The 12,811-nt window shown below is 35.6% G+C and overlaps 2 long non-coding RNA genes across 2 annotated transcripts; both read right to left on the reverse strand.

Annotated features, from left to right (window-relative positions):
- Positions 1 to 2,719: 2,719 nt before the first annotated feature.
- On the reverse strand, positions 2,720 to 4,142 carry LOC135146981 (uncharacterized). The gene is made up of 2 exons (XR_010284197.1): positions 3,961 to 4,142; positions 2,720 to 3,033 (listed from the first exon to the last, which is right to left on the reverse strand). It is a non-coding gene; the product is annotated as an uncharacterized LOC135146981 (long non-coding RNA).
- Positions 4,143 to 9,185: 5,043 nt separating this feature from the next.
- LOC135146977 (uncharacterized) lies at positions 9,186 to 12,592 on the reverse strand. The gene is made up of 3 exons (XR_010284177.1): positions 12,412 to 12,592; positions 10,427 to 10,620; positions 9,186 to 9,499 (listed from the first exon to the last, which is right to left on the reverse strand). It is a non-coding gene; the product is annotated as an uncharacterized LOC135146977 (long non-coding RNA).
- Positions 12,593 to 12,811: the final 219 nt, after the last annotated feature.

Here is a 12,811-nt window from a genome sequence, read left to right on the forward strand (position 1 = left end):
GATTTCACGATTAGATACCTCAGCTTGCCCATTCGTTTGAGGATGATAGGCTGTGGCAACTCTATGATTGATACCAAACCGTTCCATCAGCGCTGTGAACTTGCGATTACAAAAGTGTGATCCTTCATCGCTGATTATGACTCGAGGAGTACCAAAATGAGTGAATATGTTCTTCTGAAGAAAACTGATGACTACCGCAGCGGTGTTGGTTGGTAAAGCTTTGACTTCAACCCATTTAGACACGTAATCCACAGCGAGAAGAATGTAGAGATTATTGCAAGACGAGATGAAGGGTCCCATGAAGTCAATACCCCACACATCAAAGATTTCAACCTCAAGGAGTACATTGAGGGGCATTTCGTCCCTTCTAGAGATATTACCAACCCTTTGACAACGATCACACTTCAACACAAACTGATGAGCGTCCTTAAAGAGCGTAGGCCAAAAGAACCCCGCCTGCAGAATACGAGCAGCTGTCTTCTGTCCTCCATAGTGTCCTCCATAAGTAGAGTCGTGGTAAGCTTGCAAGATTCCTTCAATCTCACTGTATGGAATGCACCTTCTGATAATTTGATCGGAACCTTGTCGAAACAAGAATGGCTCATCCCAACGATACCACTTCGCCTCATGAAGAAACTTTTTCCTTTGAGCATAAGACAACTCAGGAGGGAGGACATTACTCACGAGATAGTTCACTATGTCTGCAAACCATGGTTCTTCTTCTTGTACCCCAAATAGTTGTTCATCAGGGAAAGACTCGTTGATCAAAGTGGTGTCTTTGGACGCTCGCGCTTCATCTTCCAACCGAGAAAGATGATCAGCCACCTGATTTTCAGTACCCTTTCTATCCTTGATCTCTAACTCGAACTCCTGAAGTAAGAGAACCCATCGAATCAATCGAGGCTTTGAGTCTTTCTTTGATACTAGATACCGAATGGCAGCATGATCAGTGTAAACCAACACCTTCGTCCCAAGCAAATAAGACCTGAATTTCTCGAATCCATAAACAATAGCCAGCAGCTCCTTCTCTGTGGTAGTGTAATTTAGCTGAGCACCATTGAGAGTCTTACTAGCATAGTAAATCACATGAAATATGTTATTCTTTCTCTGACCAAGCACAGCTCCCACCGCATAGTCACTAGCATCACACATCATCTCGAAAGGCTCATTCCAATCAGGTGCAGTAATAACAGGTGTTGTGGTTAATTTCTTCTTAAGAGTTTCGAATGCAGCCAAGCACTCTCCATCAAATTTGAAGGGCACATCCTTCTCTAACAAGTTGCACAAGGGTTTGGTGATTTTAGAGAAGTCCTTGATGAACCTTCGATAGAAACCCGCGTGACCAAGAAAACTCCTAATCCCCTTCACTGAGATTGGTGGAGGAAGGTTTTCAATTGTCTCCACCTTTGCTTTATCCACCTCAAGACCCTTGTTCGAAACTTTATGCCCAAGAATTATGCCTTCTTGCACCATGAAGTGGCATTTTTCCGAATTAAGAACGAGATTAGTTTCCACACATCTTTTTAGCACCATCGTCAAGTTGCTCAATCATTCATCATAAGAAGTTCCGAACACAGAAAAGTCATCCATGAACACCTCAACATTGGTACCTATCATCTCGGAGAAAATAGCCATCATGCATCTCTGAAAAGTTGCTGGTGCACCACAAAGTCCAAAAGAAAGACGACGGAAAGCAAATGTGCCGAAAGGGCAAGTGAAAGTGGTCTTCTCCAGATCCTCTGGTGCGATACAAATCTGATTATACCCTGAATACCCATCAAGAAGACAATAGTACTCATGACCGGCCAACCTATCAAGCATCTGATCAATGAAAGGCAACGGAAAGTGATCTTTTCTGGTGGCTTTATTGAGCTTCCGATAGTCCATGCATATTCTCCAACCTGTGACTGTACGAGTCGGAATGAGCTCATTCTTCTCATTAGCTACCACGGTCATGCCTCCTTTCTTAGGCACACACTGAACAGGGCTCACCCAAGAACTATCCGAGATTGGATAAATAATGCCGGCATCAAGCCACTTAAGAATCTCCTTCTTCACCACTTCTTTCATGATTGGATTGAGTCTTCTTTAATGTTCAACAGTGGGTCTACTACCCTCCTCGATCAAAATTTTATGTTGACAATAAGAAGGGCTGATTCCCTTGATATCTGCAATAGTCCATCCAATGGCTGATTTGAACTCCCTAAGAATTCTCAAAAGCTTTTCTTCCTCGATACCTGAAAGGTTAGATGCAATAATTACAGGTAAAGTAGAAGATTCACCAAGAAAGGCATACCTTAGGTGTTCGGGAAGTTGCTTAAGCTCAAGTTTAGGAGCTTCAACAATAGAGAGTTTCAGCCGTTCATGAGAATCTTTCAACTCCGATAACCCAAGAGATTCAATTGGAGGATCCAACCGTCTTCTCCAAGGAGAAGCATTCAAGTATTGAAGGTGTTCTTCTTCCTCCTCACCACCGAATTCTGAGTCACCGGATATAACCCTTTCCAAGATGTCAGTTTTCAGCCTGTTATCAATTTCCGAATGGGCTGCATGTGACGGTCCAGGAATCCGGGGGTCTGGATTCTGACGTCACCACACAAAACCATTTTTAAAACACTTCAAAAACCTGTAAATTTTTTTTTTTCAAAAGATAATAAAATCAGAGAATTTAAAACCTGAAAACATTTAATAAAAGATTTGAATGAGAACATAAATCGAATGATTTTAAAACCTAAATTTCAAACTTGAAAGCCATAATAGGAGAATTTCAAGAGAACATTTAAACCCCCTAAAAGCAACAGGATCGCATCCAGGTTACAGTATTGAAATTAGAATCTACCACTATTATTACACAACATCTCTTACCAAATCAGATCATCTTCGATAAGAAGAATCACTGTCAACTATTCCAGCTTGCACCAACCTCATCAACTTTCCTGAACACTCCTCGACCACTGGATCCTCAACTCTGTCTCCTCGCCTAGCATTAGCCTTACTCGCAATCATAGTCTAGCCATTCATCTTTAATCCTTTCTGAAATGATTAAGAAAGGAATAGCAAGAGTGAGCAACAATGCTCAGCAAGTAATAATAAACAATGAAAGTTCTGAAGTGATATAACAGAAATTCTCGAGTTCAAGATATAAAAAGATTCAACCTGAGTTCACAAATTCAGGTATTGTATAAAAGAATCACAATACCTTGCAGCAATAGAAACCTGAGGAATTCAATCCTTCACAAGAGAATTATTGAATTGGACTATCACATTTTAATTAAAAACCAAGGTTAGGATGCTGATCAGTCATACCTAACCCCGAGCAGGCCCCGCCATGCTCTGTCACTGGATCCAAGGCACTCATTGGCCTAACATGACCACTCATCTGGTCTGACCACTCATTTGGTCCACATAATTTTATAAAAACAATAATCCAATTCTATAATTCAGTTCATGAAACCAATGTAAATTAACAGAACATAATCATAATCATCATCAACAACTGAATAATTTCAAATCAAACTTTGATAATAAACTTTTCATAAGTCACAGTCCATTCTTTCATAAATCATCGTTCAGGAAATCCCTAACTATTCAATATCCTCCATTATCGGCTAAGCAACTGAATTTAGCCTGCTAAACCAGCATGACAATGGCGGGTTGAATAATCAAGAAGATCCCAATTCATTCAAAGCTCTAACTATCACTGAGCAACACATGCTTCAATGACAATCTGAACTTCGAATTAATTAATAGAACGGAAACTTGAAGAATAGAAAGAATAGATCCGAATACATGCACTTTTAAGTAAAGGAAGGAAAGGTACGAATTCTTGCAACAGATACCAAAAGAATGGATCAGAATATGCAATATATCCAAGAGAAGGGTTTAGGATACTTGCAACACATCAAAAGAATGAATCAGAATATTTGCAATATATCCAAAAGCAGGGTGCAGGATACTTGCCTTAAATCTGACTCCAGTCTCACATCTCTATCTCATCTCTCCACTTTCACAATCTATGCATCTCGTAATCTCTAGACCATCTCTAGCTATACTCTATTCGCCACTTCGCTTCGCTTACTCAATCATCCCTTATTCGCTTTGCAATACCATTCTGACTTTCTGACGTCTTCGAGCGTACACGTCTCGTCCCAATCCTTTACGAGAATAAGATAATGCTATAGTCACTAAACAATATACCGCATATACATATCACGTATATCGATACCCACTTATATACTCCTTTAACCCTATCACATACCACGTAACACATAAGCATGCTTTGACTCTAACATATAATCAATCATATTCCACATAACATATCACCAATCAATTATCATATAAATCCTTATCGAAAATCCGACATCGTTTCGTCTATGTATAAGACTATCCACCTGTTATCCTATCTCAATCAACAATCAACCAACAAGATCCAATCACTATAATCCATATATTCTTATCCAATACTAATCAAATCATGACACTATGTCATATAAGTCATTTATCACATATGCACCCTATTAGGAATAACCACGTAGGTCACGTAATCATCAATTCACAGCAAACAAGTCACATATTGACACATATTGCATATTACATAACATATTACCACATTCTAGATTCGATCATATTATCTCATTATATTAAAATAGGCTTCACAAGCTTCTATCTCTCTTTCGTTTCACTTGATTCTGACTTACAGATCAAAAGATAGGTTCAAAACCGTTTTCTGACTCCGCTCTCAACAAATAATACCTTACACCGATAGCAGACAACACATTACACATTAAATCTCTCATCCCAATCGATGTCAAATCAAGTCTTGGGTTAAAAATGATTTTTCGGGAATTTTCTAGAATTTTTAAACAATTTTCGGAATTAAAATCGATAAAAGAATCACTTTTCGAATAAATAATCAAGTCCCAATTACTTGAAATTGGACTTGAAATCATTCATAAACAATTATCGAGCCTTGAAAATAATTTGGAAAAATATTTTAAAGCTCGAAACTATTTTTCGGACTTTTTAAATCAAAAAGGATTAATTAAATCCAATTAATTAATCAATTAAAATCAATTAATAATTAATTAAAATAATTAATCAATTAATATTTAAATTAATTGACTAATTAAAATAATTAATTACTAATTAAAATTAATTAACAAACTAATTTAGATTTATTTTTGAATAAAGAAATAATTAAAAACTATTTTTGAAATTTAAAATAATTAAATAAAAACATTTTTGAAAATATTTTGTAAAAGGTTTAAACTGTAAAAATCTAAAAGTTTGCACTCGGGGTGCAATGTGTCAAATTCAAAAGTTTCAGGGTCGAAAACGTTTAATATGAAACTCGGGTACGAAGACTTCACCGTTTCCAAAAGTTAGGGTACTAAACGGCACTTTTGCACCGCCTTCCTCGCCGGAAACGGCGTCTTCCACCTCCGTTCTTTACCCAAATCACCCAGAACTCAAGCTTAAGCCACCAGGAAGCTGATGAACAGATCAATTTGCTCAAAAGCACGACCATTTGGCCGTATTTTCGAAACAAAAATCACGCCGCCGCCAAGTTCTTCAACTCCGGCGAGGCTGCTACAAACCTCCTCCATCAAAACCGATCACACCAATCGATTCTACACAACCCACCGAACATGTTCCAATCATCAAAACTCACCTAGACTTAACCGAACTCAGAAATCGAATTTTCAATTAAAAGCTTCAAGAACAAACGAAGAACATTCAAGCACATACAATCTCAGAATCAACCTAACGTTTCAATATGATTCCGAACTCCAAATTCAACAAATAATATACCAAAACGACGAGAAAAACACGCTCTACAACATGGCATCATCAAATCAATCAAACAAGATCAGTTACAAAAATTTATCATTTAAAAATCAAATAATTCGAATTTTATAAAAATAATCTAAAATCACCTGTTGAATCTGCACACAAACGGATGATTAAACTAGATTCTACGCGTCGATAGCTTCGTTTTGACTATTCATACGCCTCCATCGGATTCCAATAACACCTCCAAATCTTCGTTTGATTATGAAGAACACGAAGAACATACTTCGGTTTCTCTCGGTATTCGTGCAAAGAAACTGGTGAAAATGATTTTTTACGGTGAAAATAAGTTACAAGAAAGTCTATTTATATTTACAAATAATTGGTACCCCTTTGGATCGTTTATGACATGAAAATACGTATTAATAGCTTTATATTAATAAAGCGGGGTCCAATCGGTACTGGTTTTTGAGATAATCATCAAAACGGGGCTTTTAAACTCAATCATTGGTCTGGGGGTCCCATTTGCACGTATTTCGATAAAAAGTAATATAATAATCAAAATATCTGGCTTTCACGTATATCGAGACAAACCAGATAATTATCAACAATTAAAATACCCGAAAAACTCCGCCGGACCGACTCCGGGGAAAACCGTACTCCGGATCGAAAAAGTCAAAACACGAAAAATGTCCGGAATATTCAAATTAGGCTAAAGGTAAGTTTTCTCGAAATTTTCGGAAATAAAATCGTTGTTCCGTCACGAGTGGACGGTTTCCAAAAAGATCAAATAATTAATAAATAAATACAAATATACGCAATTAAATCTGTAAATCGATTATAAAATCATCTAACATTCCATAAATCGATACAAAATATCCAAATAAACTACATTTTATCCTGATCATATAGAAATTGAAATATCTCACATCCGAGCACATATGAGCGGTCAATTAAATAAACCAGATAGTACAATATTCACAAAAATTCATGTATTAATCATATAATATCCGTTATTAACCACAATTAATTAACAATCAATTCCACCAACACCACTTAATCACATAACACGTATATTCACAGAATATTCATACAGAAATTTCAAAACAATATTTGAAAATAAGTTTTGAAAATACCATTATTTATAAATAACACAATAACCCGGGTTTAAATATAAAACTTTGAAAACTCATTAAACTGGAATAAAATATTAAATCTTATTCCCTTCTTTAAAGAAAAAATCACTTTTAATACTAATAAAAATATTTTTAAAAATCCGGGTCATTACAATCTACCCTCCTTATAGGGATTCCGTCCTCGGAATCAGAGAAAGAAGGAGGACACATAATTTGTAAAATCCATATCAGTCCACAGAACAAGTATAATCACATAAAACTATTCACATAATCAATTCGCTTTTCAACTACAGCCAACAATAATATTTAGACAAATAGATTTATAATAATCACATCTAAATTTAATAATATGGGATATTACATTCTACCCCCCTTATAAGGATTCCGTCCTCGGAATCCCCCGAAGAAAACTAAAACGTACACACTTCGTAATATCATATCGTCATCCGCCTTTTGATCAATCTTGGCATACCTTTGACTTCAAAGAAATAGGAAAATCAAACTTTCACAATTACAAAATTCATTTCCCAAGAATCAATCTTTGGGAAAATTTGGAGGAACAAGATGCTTTCAAAGTAGGTCACATTGGAATACAAGAGTGACTGGGAGATCAATACGATCAAATGAGCTTAATGTTGCGTGTCTATATTAGACACTACTAAAGGTTGCTAACCTTCTTGTAATCACAACACACACAAGTGATGGCGTCCCATCCAACTCCTATCACACAGACAGGTATACCTTGTGTCCCCTATACGTAGGGTTGTTCATCCCAATCAGATGGAAAGAATCCAAGAAATCTCAAGGAGCATCAAAGAATGTTAAGGATTATCGAGGAATATAATAAGAAATATTGAAAAGATATCAAGGAATATCAAAGAGTGTCAAAGAATATCAACGAATATTAAGGGATATCAAAGAATATGGAAGAATATCAAGGGATATCAAACAATATCAAATAATATTAAGGAATTCCACTGTCTCTTCATAAACACGCCTTTATCATACACCGATTCAATACTAACTCACACCAATAATCAATATCATTGTCATCTTAGAATTTGAGAAATTAAAGATCTCATTTATCAAAACTTTTGTAGAAAAGATATCATGATAATATCTCACTGATGAGAAAACAATCAAAAGAATCTTTAGTTGAAGAGAGGTATTGCCAAGGTCTTCTCAGATTTTCGCTTTGCTTCAATAAATCATTGTTCGATATATATCTTCTTTTCAACGTTCTCGATAATCGATCGATGTTGACTCGTAATAGCCTCGTAAGATGTCATCGTAGACGTTATTGTTCATAATAAGTCTGGCCCAAGTAGTTCACGTTCTCATGTTTCATCCAGTTGCCTTTGAAGTCCATAGCACAACACATAGCATATCTTCGATTTTCTGGATCATCAACCTGTGGGTTATGGGCCCACCTTGATGCCATTTGAAATCCCGATTAGCTCGAAGCGTTGTCGTCGAGGACTAACGTTCTAACTTACTCGTAGACATCATTTCTAATAACTGGACTCAATTCCACGTACTCTCTATCATTCACTTCTCACCTATCAACCTCTATCTACCAATCTCTCCTTCTAATCCAATACAACTCATACTCTACACTTACTCTTCATATCTTCACTCAAAACAATATACATCTTCGAAATGTCTGACATGGTCAACATACTATGAACCATGCATCTTTATCATTCTCAAATCAATACAGTAGACCATTTTCAACTATGCAGTATAGTCAGAATACTCTGAACTCTGCATTTTCACCATTCTCAACTCAATCATTCACTATCCAACTCTTCTATCTAGGTCTAACCTTGACCTTTCACACAATTCATCATCTCAATTAATCAACATACTAGAAATCCTATGTCTAAACTTAAGAATCAAAATCTCTCTAAACCTATACACTCAACTTGATCGTCTAACCAGATTTTATACCTCTATCGCATCTCTAGACTGTTTCTAAATAGTCTCACAATACCTCTATATGAGGTCACACAACATTCCTCATCAATAGAACTTAAAACTAAAGTCTATATTCTAATTTCAAATACTTATAACCTGTTGCTCTGATACCAACTGTGACGGTCCAGGAATCCGGGGGTCTGGATTCTGACGTCACCACACAAAACCATTTTTAAAACACTTCAAAAACCTGTAATTTTTTTTTTTCAAAAGATAATAAAATCAGAGAATTTAAAACCTGAAAACATTTAATAAAAGATTTGAATGAGAACATAAATCGAATGATTTTAAAACCTAAATTTCAAACTTGAAAGCCATAATAGGAGAATTTCAAGAGAACATTTAAACCCCCTAAAAGCAACAGGATCGCATCCAGGTTACAGTATTGAAATTAGAATCTACCACTATTATTACACAACATCTCTTACCAAATCAGATCATCTTCGATAAGAAGAATCACTGTCAACTATTCCAGCTTGCACCAACCTCATCAACTTTCCTGAACACTCCTCGACCACTGGATCCTCAACTCTGTCTCCTCGCCTAGCATTAGCCTTACTCGCAATCATAGTCTAGCCATTCATCTTTAATCCTTTCTGAAATGATTAAGAAAGGAATAGCAAGAGTGAGCAACAATGCTCAGCAAGTAATAATAAACAATGAAAGTTCTGAAGTGATATAACAGAAATTCTCGAGTTCAAGATATAAAAAGATTCAACCTGAGTTCACAAATTCAGGTATTGTATAAAAGAATCACAATACCTTGCAGCAATAGAAACCTGAGGAATTCAATCCTTCACAAGAGAATTATTGAATTGGACTATCACATTTTAATTAAAAACCAAGGTTAGGATGCTGATCAGTCATACCTAACCCCGAGCAGGCCCCGCCATGCTCTGTCACTGGATCCAAGGCACTCATTGGCCTAACATGACCACTCATCTGGTCTGACCACTCATTTGGTCCACATAATTTTATAAAAACAATAATCCAATTCTATAATTCAGTTCATGAAACCAATGTAAATTAACAGAACATAATCATAATCATCATCAACAACTGAATAATTTCAAATCAAACTTTGATAATAAACTTTTCATAAGTCACAGTCCATTCTTTCATAAATCATCGTTCAGGAAATCCCTAACTATTCAATATCCTCCATTATCGGCTAAGCAACTGAATTTAGCCTGCTAAACCAGCATGACAATGGCGGGTTGAATAATCAAGAAGATCCCAATTCATTCAAAGCTCTAACTATCACTGAGCAACACATGCTTCAATGACAATCTGAACTTCGAATTAATTAATAGAATGGAAACTTGAAGAATAGAAAGAATAGATCCGAATACATGCACTTTTAAGTAAAGGAAGGAAAGGTACGAATTCTTGCAACAGATACCAAAAGAATGGATCAGAATATGCAATATATCCAAGAGAAGGGTTTAGGATACTTGCAACACATCAAAAGAATGAATCAGAATATTTGCAATATATCCAAAAGCAGGGTGCAGGATACTTGCCTTAAATCTGACTCCAGTCTCACATCTCTATCTCATCTCTCCACTTTCACAATCTATGCATCTCGTAATCTCTAGACCATCTCTAGCTATACTCTATTCGCCACTTCGCTTCGCTTACTCAATCATCCCTTATTCGCTTTGCAATACCATTCCGACTTTCTGACGTCTTCGAGCGTACACGTCTCGTCCCAATCCTTTACGAGAATAAGATAATGCTATAGTCACTAAACAATATACCGCATATACATATCACGTATATCGATACCCACTTATATACTCCTTTAACCCTATCACATACCACGTAACACATAAGCATGCTTTGACTCTAACATATAATCAATCATATTCCACATAACATATCACCAATCAATTATCATATAAATCCTTATCGAAAATCCGACATCGTTTCGTCTATGTATAAGACTATCCACCTGTTATCCTATCTCAATCAACAATCAACCAACAAGATCCAATCACTATAATCCATATATTCTTATCCAATACTAATCAAATCATGACACTATGTCATATAAGTCATTTATCACATATGCACCCTATTAGGAATAACCACGTAGGTCACGTAATCATCAATTCACAGCAAACAAGTCACATATTGACACATATTGCATATTACATAACATATTACCACATTCTAGATTCGATCATATTATCTCATTATATTAAAATAGGCTTCACAAGCTTCTATCTCTCTTTCGTTTCACTTGATTCTGACTTACAGATCAAAAGATAGGTTCAAAACCGTTTTCTGACTCCGCTCTCAACAAATAATACCTTACACCGATAGCAGACAACACATTACACATTAAATCTCTCATCCCAATCGATGTCAAATCAAGTCTTGGGTTAAAAATGATTTTTCGGGAATTTTCTAGAATTTTTAAACAATTTTCGGAATTAAAATCGATAAAAGAATCACTTTTCGAATAAATAATCAAGTCCCAATTACTTGAAATTGGACTTGAAATCATTCATAAACAATTATCGAGCCTTGAAAATAATTTGGAAAAATATTTTAAAGCTCGAAACTATTTTTCGGACTTTTTAAATCAAAAAGGATTAATTAAATCCAATTAATTAATCAATTAAAATCAATTAATAATTAATTAAAATAATTAATCAATTAATATTTAAATTAATTGACTAATTAAAATAATTAATTACTAATTAAAATTAATTAACAAACTAATTTAGATTTATTTTTGAATAAAGAAATAATTAAAAACTATTTTTGAAATTTAAAATAATTAAATAAAAACATTTTTGAAAATATTTTGTAAAAGGTTTAAACTGTAAAAATCTAAAAGTTTGCACTCGGGGTGCAATGTGTCAAATTCAAAAGTTTCAGGGTCGAAAACGTTTAATATGAAACTCGGGTACGAAGACTTCACCGTTTCCAAAAGTTGGGGGTACTAAACGGCACTTTTGCACCGCCTTCCCCCCGACTTCGCCGGAAACGGCGTCTTCCACCTCCGTTCTTTACCCAAATCACCCAGAACTCAAGCTTAAGCCACCAGGAAGCTGATGAACAGATCAATTTGCTCAAAAGCACGACCATTTGGCCGTATTTTCGAAACAAAAATCACGCCGCCGCCAAGTTCTTCAACTCCGGCGAGGCTGCTACAAACCTCCTCCATCAAAACCGATCACACCAATCGATTCTACACAACCCACCGAACATGTTCCAATCATCAAAACTCACCTAGACTTAACCGAACTCAGAAATCGAATTTTCAATTAAAAGCTTCAAGAACAAACGAAGAACATTCAAGCACATACAATCTCAGAATCAACCTAACGTTTCAATATGATTCCGAACTCCAAATTCAACATATAATATACCAAAACGACGAGAAAAACACGCTCTACAACATGGCATCATCAAATCAATCAAACAAGATCAGTTACAAAAATTTATCATTTAAAAATCAAATAATTCGAATTTTATAAAAATAATCTAAAATCACCTGTTGAATCTGCACACAAACGGATGATTAAACTAGATTCTACGCGTCGATAGCTTCGTTTTGACTATTCATACGCCTCCATCGGATTCCAATAACACCTCCAAATCTTCGTTTGATTATGAAGAACACGAAGAACATACTTCGGTTTCTCTCGGTATTCGTGCAAAGAAACTGGTGAAAATGATTTTTTTACGGTGAAAATAAGTTACAAGAAAGTCTATTTATATTTACAAATAATTGGTACCCCTTTGGATCGTTTATGACATGAAAATACGTATTAATAGCTTTATATTAATAAAGCGGGGTCCAATCGGTACTGGTTTTTGAGATAATCATCATGTTAGGTCCCGATATAGGGGATAATTAAGCTAGAAGGGGGGGTTGAATAGCTTAATAGCCA

Source organism: Daucus carota, chromosome 6 (genome assembly GCF_001625215.2).
Source record: "Daucus carota subsp. sativus chromosome 6, DH1 v3.0, whole genome shotgun sequence".
NCBI lineage: Eukaryota > Viridiplantae > Streptophyta > Magnoliopsida > Apiales > Apiaceae > Daucus > Daucus carota.